Source organism: Peromyscus eremicus, chromosome 11, assembly GCF_949786415.1.
Source record: "Peromyscus eremicus chromosome 11, PerEre_H2_v1, whole genome shotgun sequence".
NCBI classification, from domain to species: Eukaryota; Metazoa; Chordata; class Mammalia; order Rodentia; family Cricetidae; genus Peromyscus; species Peromyscus eremicus.
Genome location: NC_081427.1, coordinates 10,492,963 through 10,500,164, shown reverse-complemented (window position 1 = coordinate 10,500,164; position 7,202 = coordinate 10,492,963). Strand labels below are relative to the sequence as shown.

At 38.5% G+C, this 7,202-nt stretch overlaps 1 pseudogene; it reads right to left on the bottom strand.

Moving 5' to 3' along the window:
• Nucleotides 1–1,914: 1,914 nt before the first annotated feature.
• Nucleotides 1,915–2,857, bottom strand: LOC131921993 (fructose-bisphosphate aldolase A-like; annotated as a pseudogene).
• Nucleotides 2,858–7,202: the final 4,345 nt, after the last annotated feature.

Here is a 7,202-nt window from a genome sequence, read left to right as displayed (position 1 = left end):
AGCATTTTCCTGGAGTGGAGACATTGGTAACTTGGGAATTTCATTCTGGTTGCACCTGTTTGTTAACAGATTTTTGTTTTGGGGCATTTAAGTGATGATTTGCTTTCCACACTCTGGACTGTGACATCTGACTACTGTGAAGGTCTCCCTGTTAACATTGCTTATCCTTCCACTGCCAATAATCAAGGGTAAACAAAACCAAAACACAGGACTGGAGAATCCTAACACATTAATGCTGTGTTATATGCCAGGGGTGGTGTGGTGCTTAGCTGCTCTGCCTTGAAAAGAGGTTTCTCTTTCCTCTTTCCCATCTTGGATTCATTCCCTCTCTTAAATTCTCCCACCTCAGAGCTGCTGCCTCATCCCTTCAAAAGACAATCCCAAGAGAGCCTGGGACTTTCTGCTTCTCTAAAAGACAAAGCCCTTGTTTAGAAAAATCCAGTCAGGTGCTGCAGCCCAACACAACCGACTGAACAACTGCTTCCTGTAGATACAGTTTGACTAAAGCCCATTAAGCATAAGCAGAGTCCACATTCTTATATATCAGACAAAACACTCAGCAAATACGGGTTTTAGAGTTTTACTTAAACTCATTTCTTTTTATTTTTTTTCTAAAGAGCAGGATTACATTTAAGTGTAATTCATTAGCAGAAGTGTTACTGGCTGGGTAAGGGCTGAGATTGTACATTGCTAAGGTAAAAGCCTGAAGAACAAGAACATTGTGAAAATATCATCCATACAATTTTTTTAAGGTAGCATATTTAAATAAGCATTAAACCAGGGAAGAAAAATTGTCACAAAATTCTTAGGAAGTTATAGTCCTAAATAAATGATGGATGAGGATAGTATGTATAATCAAAGACAAAGTTTTCTCTTTTGAAATTATTTTTTTCTCACCCACTTTCCATCCACACAACTACATATTCTGTCTTGCTTTTAAAAATCAGATGAACAAATAAAGATCAACATGGAGCTGGGTTAGCTGACTACTCCTGAACATGGGGCTTGCTATGCAGTGTGGGTGATAGATCCCTTTTTTCTCCACTGAAGGAAACTTCAACTGCCAATAGCTCCTTGGCTACTGATGAGACTTATTGCCAAGCTCCCTTTCTCCATAATGAAATTGTTATCTGTCCTGAGATTGCACAGGGATTGTGTGGACTGTAAGTCCCTGGGAGTTCATGTGTGAACCTACTGTATTGTGTCTGGAAAACACTGTCTTCTTGAAGCCACCCTCAACCCTCTGGCTCTTAAAGTCTTTCTTTCCCTTCTACTGAATGGATCCTTGAACCCTGAAGTAAAGGGTGTGGTGAAGACAATCATTTAGAGTCCAGCATTCAAAGTCTTATTCTCTGCACATTGTCCAGTCATGGGTCTCTGAAGAAGTTCCCATCTACTGGAAATAGTATCATCTCTGATGAATGAGTTCATCTCTTTTCAATAAAACATTTTCTTCTTTCTGTCCTCTTGCATTCTTTTCTATCTTCACAGTCCTTTTATTTCCTGTGTTTCTGTAATTTTTAGGTTAAATTTCTTTCTATACATTGGTTTGTATAGTCTGTACTTTTATAAATACTTTATTCAACAGTTAGACAGGTGAAGCATTTAGATAAACCTTCAGGTTAAATTTGGGTATAGTATTTTGCAGGTGATGCTGTTTTAACTTGAATTTATATACTTGAGTTTCATCATTATAGTTTTCTTTTTCTTTTGTCCCCTTTAAATAGTTGTTTATTGGCAGTGAGCTAGAGGAGACAGCAGAATTAGCATTCACAGACAACACCACAACCCAGTCATGAGGGCAGCAAGAGTGATGGGAAAGATCCTTAATGCCCCCTCTTCCTTAGTAAGTGGGTAGGCAGTAGTATACTTTCCTTGACAAGTGAGGCTGTTGGCCAGGCCACTTGCCAGGGATCACATGATGTACTCCTCCTTGGAAGCTTTCATGTTCTCCTTTCTGCCTCAGCCTTAAGAGCAGAGGCCTTCAAGGCTCAGACATAGGAGAAAGTCAAGGCCCATGGCTTCAGCAGAGGGGGACTTTTTGATATCACTGAGGCTGATGAACATGTCTTCCTCACTCTGCCTTCCAGACTGGTGATTGACCCAGAAACAGCAGGAACCACTGTGTAACAAAGTGCTGTGACAGTTGCCATGACAATCTCCTCATTGGAAAATTTCTAGGTGCAAGCATGTCAAGGGTGACCACGTTGGGTTTCAAGAATGTGCCTTCCAGATAGGCATGGTGGTCAATCAGAGCCTTGTAGACAGAATCCAGGACCTTCTCATTTACATACTGACAGAGCTTCAAGTCATGGTCTCCATCAGGGAGGATTTTCAGGCTTCACAATGGGTACAATACCATTCTGTTGGCAGATGCTGGTATAATGGTTCAGAACACTGGCATTTTCCATAATGGCAAGGACTGAAGGAATTTGTTTCTGAATCTTTAGGACACACTACTACTTGGCCAAGTCAGCTCTATCCTTCTTATCCTGGGCACAGCCATCCAAACAAGTCCTTGGGTTCTTGCCATTGTACCCTTATCTACCTTAATGCCCACAACGCTGCTCTTGGATTTGATAACTTGGAGGAAGGGATGTCCATCATCTGCCTTTTGGTATAGTGTCTTGTGAAAGAGGATCAGCTCAAGTGCAGGGTTTCACACAGTCATCAGCAGTCAGCGGCAGGTGACAGTAGAAGTACCTGGTTTCGGTGCCAAAGGACTGCACCTGCTTGGCACCGTTTCCATTGGCCTCATCTGTACTCAGGATGCCCTTTCCTGCAGCACAATTCAGTGATAGTTGTCAGATGGCTCCTTCTTCTGCTCTGTGGTCAGTGCTGGGTATGGATAGGACATGGTGCCAGTGGCAGCATGTTCCTGGCACAGGAGAGGGTGGGGCTGCCAGGTAGGCTAGAGGACTGAGAAACTAATACCTCAAAGGTTACCAGAACCCCATTCTGTGACGCATTCCAAGAGAAGCAGCCTATTCACTATTACCATTCCTGATCAAGTGGATCATTATATCATTGTAGGATATCACCTAAAGCCAGGAGCCACAGGGATTTCCATACTTCCAATTCCACATCCATTCTCTACCTGGTCATCCAATTAAGGTATTAAAATCACCACTGTGGAGACTAAAAGCTGATATCATTTTTTAAATTGTTTATTTTGTGTATATGAGGAGAGTGTGAGTGTGGATTACTTGTGGAAATCAGATTCACTTCTTCTATCATGTCTGCTTTCTGGATAAGCTTTGATTATCAAGACTGGCAGCAGCTGCCTTCACTCAATAAGACATTAGCTGAGTCTGACACATTTCCTTATGTGTGCTGAAATAAAGTCTTTCCCCCTCTTTTCTTAAATATGCTTTGTGTAAACTATGCTCTGTCTTATTATAGGGAAATATACTCTTTTAACATGTTCTGAGTGGTTCTGTGGATGTTTACTATATCAATACGCTGCTTCCTAGATTGTAAATTGAACTTTGCTCTCTTTTGACCCCAAATTTTGCCTTTTTAAAACCATGTGGCCGGGCGGTGGTGGCGCACGCCTTTAATCCCAGCACTCGGGAGGCAGAGCCAGGCGGATCTCTGTGAGTTCGAGGCCAGCCTGGTCTCCAAAGCGAGTTCCAGGAAAGGCGCAAAGCTACACAGAGAAACTCTGTCTCGAAAAAAAAAATTGTAAAACCATGTGAACATCATCAATTTCTATTCCATGAAACTCACTAAATTTTTACTTTTCCATTTTACATTCCATCACCAAAAAACAATTTCTGTGAAGGTTAAGCTTATATTAGTTTGTTTCTCCTCAAGGTAATAGTTTATTTTCTCTATTAAATTGATAAAATTTGACAAGAATTGACTTTTTATGATACTTTATGTAAATTCTGCTTTCTATGATATCTATGGATTTACTGATTATTTTTGCATAAAATACTAGGTAGTATATTAGTTACCTAGTGACATATAAGACTTTCTCACATATGTGATTAGAAATATCCTTTTCCTTATGTTTGAAGAACAAATTTTAAGATAAACCATTCTTTCTAAACAAACATTTTTAATTTTCAATGGTAACACATACATACATGTACTACAAAGTTCAAAATGTCAGTGTTAATATTTGTAAGTATTATGTTAAAATTATTATAGCTAGGAAACTGTTTGAGACTAGAGATTCACTTTGTATTTATATAAAACTTAGTTTATATTGTGAATAATTGTTCCTGTTTTACCTTGTCATTCAAGAATAATTATACTCCTTTCCTTAAATATGTTAACATTGTCAGCATTTCTTTTACACAAAGGGTGAATTCTGACTTTCTCCCACATTAACTTCCATAGTGTTTTATTTGGAAACATTAAACTGACTCACATATTTGGACACTTTCTTTTCTTTAGCAATAGTCCTTTAACCACAGTGAAAGAAAAATTAGCTAGGTAGACAATAAGAGAATATGCTCTCAGGACATAGGTGTATCAGGTAAAATCCCAATAGAAGATTCCCTTTCATTGAAACTCAAAGTTCCATTTCTAACGTGAAACTCTGTGAATGATGAACATGAACAGTAATTGAAGAAAAGGACACAAAATTGCTTCTTGTGGGCTACAGAACTAAACAAAATTATGTTTCTTTTAAATATCAAGTGTTCATTGTAAAATTTATGGGAAACCAATTAATTAAATCAAATTAAATAGTGGAGAGTGGAAAATCCTGAAAAAGAAACAAGCTCCCTCTTCTCATGTGTTACTTTCTTTAAGCAATTCCTTATTATTCTATCCATTTCTGACTATTTCACTAATGTCCCCATGTTTGGCACCAGCTGTTTTCTCTGCTTAGACAAGTCTCATGCCCATAATCTAACCAAATTTTCTGTCTTCCTTTTCATCTTTGCTCAATGGTATTGTCTCAATAAGACCTTGTGGTGATTAATTCTCAGTGTCAACTTGACAGGATTTATAACCATCATGGAAATAAATTTCTGTGACTGGCTTCCACCCCAAATGTGGGTGGCACCATTCCATTAGTTGAGGTATGAGACTAAATAAAAAAGAGAAGGGGAGTAATATGGTCTATTGTATATGATAAAAAAGACACCATATTCAAAGATGCGAATAAATGATGTTATTTGAATATAGGCGATATAAGTAATTGAGAAACAAGGAACTTTTCCAAGCATAAGCATCAGGAATGGAAGGTATTTGATTAATGGAATGGTGACTCAAAGAAATGCAAGCATTATTTCAGAATATGTTCATCACTGTACTGCTTTAAAACCAAACAAATGTTGGAGCCATTATCTAAAACTAGAATCACAGTAAGAATTAAGAGTTTGAGATAAAGCGCTTTAGATTGAAGTTTGTTTCCTTTCGTAAATCTAAATTGGTATATAGTGACATCCATTATAAATAGTTTTCTGGAGGTTGCAGAAAACATCAGAAAATGTGTCAGTTAGAATTTTAAAATCCCATCAATGAATAACTCTGAGTATACCAAGAGTATGAGTAACCGGTGAAAAGGATAGGTCCTAGGATGCTATGGCAAAGGACAAAATACTTAAGGATGGTGAAATTGAAAAGAAAATAGAAAAAAAAATCTGATGCAGCCATATCTGATGGGAAATGCCAAAGTCATAAGGCCAGCACAGCTGCTTGACAAAGATCCAGCAAAGCTGAGCTACATGATGACTGCTGTGCCACTTTTGGTCTTGATCGCCACATGCTGCATGCTTGGGGGCTTTCAATATTTGTACAACTTGGGGATACTGGATTGATGGAAAATTTCTTCTGAATCATTAATGCTTTCTCCCAGGAGAACTGCTTCTAAGATTCCCCAGGAAAGTCCTGAACATACTACCACTCCCACTTTTAGGGAGATATCCTTATCTACCTGAAGGTCTTCCTTATGCCTTGGAGGTTGTGGCACATGTAAAGACACCAGAAATCTCTTTATGAGACTATGAGATGTTCTTGAAACATCAGCCCCTGTACTTATTCAGGAACAAGATAATCAAAACAAAGTAAACTTAAAAAGATCAACAAGAGGCCAGGTGGCGGTGGTGCATGCCTTTAATCCCAGCACTTGGAAGGCAGAGCTAGGCAGATCTCTGTGAGTTAGAGGCCAGCCTGGTCTACGGAGCGAGATCCAGGACAGACATCCAAAATACACAGAGAAACCCTGTCTGGAAGAACAAAACAAACAAACAAACAAAAAGTCAACAAGATTCAGTAGGTTAAAGGAGTTAGCTGCGGATTAGATTACAAGCCTCTTCCTACAGTACACTCTAGCAATTATGTGGCATATACAGCAATAATGTTAGATTGTATGAAGTTACTTCTGCCCTACATAGGGACTTATATTGATGGACAAAGAATGGTGTGGGAAGATGATAAAAGAATGAAATGTCAGGATCTCAGAAAAGTTAGCTCGTGCACAGCCACTGTGGTGTCATATGACCAAGGATTCGAGGATTAGACATATAAATAAATTCTATAAAAATATAAAATATAAACATTGTATTGTACCAGAAATGGGATAATAACTGCAGCAACTTTGGCCTGAGGATTTTTCTTGAGCCTATTGACAATTGGAACTCTGACTATTAAGAGTTAATGATTCACTGCTCAAGACATGGCAATCTGCCAAGACTGGTTTGGAGATTTTCTTTCTGTCTAGCATTCACATCTAGAAGCTACAAAAGCTGGAAGCCTGAGAATGGGGTGTCATATTCCTCTAGATACTTAAAAATTGGGTTATGGGGTTGATGAATAGAAATTATTGTGAAAGATAACTCTATACCAATGACGACTAAACTTGAAGGAAAATGATTGTAAAAGATAATTTTTTTGACATGGTGTATCAATGATGACTAAATGATATGCAAGAGGAAATGAAACATGTCCGAAAACAAAAATGATATGATCTTTGTTTTGGAACAACATGAATCTATGCCTGCTTACTGAATTCTGTATAAGTAAAGAAGCACTCTCTTAATCAGTCGGGCTGTGAGACTGTGGCCACCACCATGGCCTGGCTCATTTCCTCTTTTGCCTACTCCTTACCTCCTCTCTGGAACCTGTCAACCACCAGGGCTGGCCCCCAACAAAATTCAGTTTTGTGTTAATAAAGAAATTCCTATTAAGGAAGGAGAAAAAAGTTAGAAATCAGAAACTAGTTAGAAGACATGAGACAATCCGTA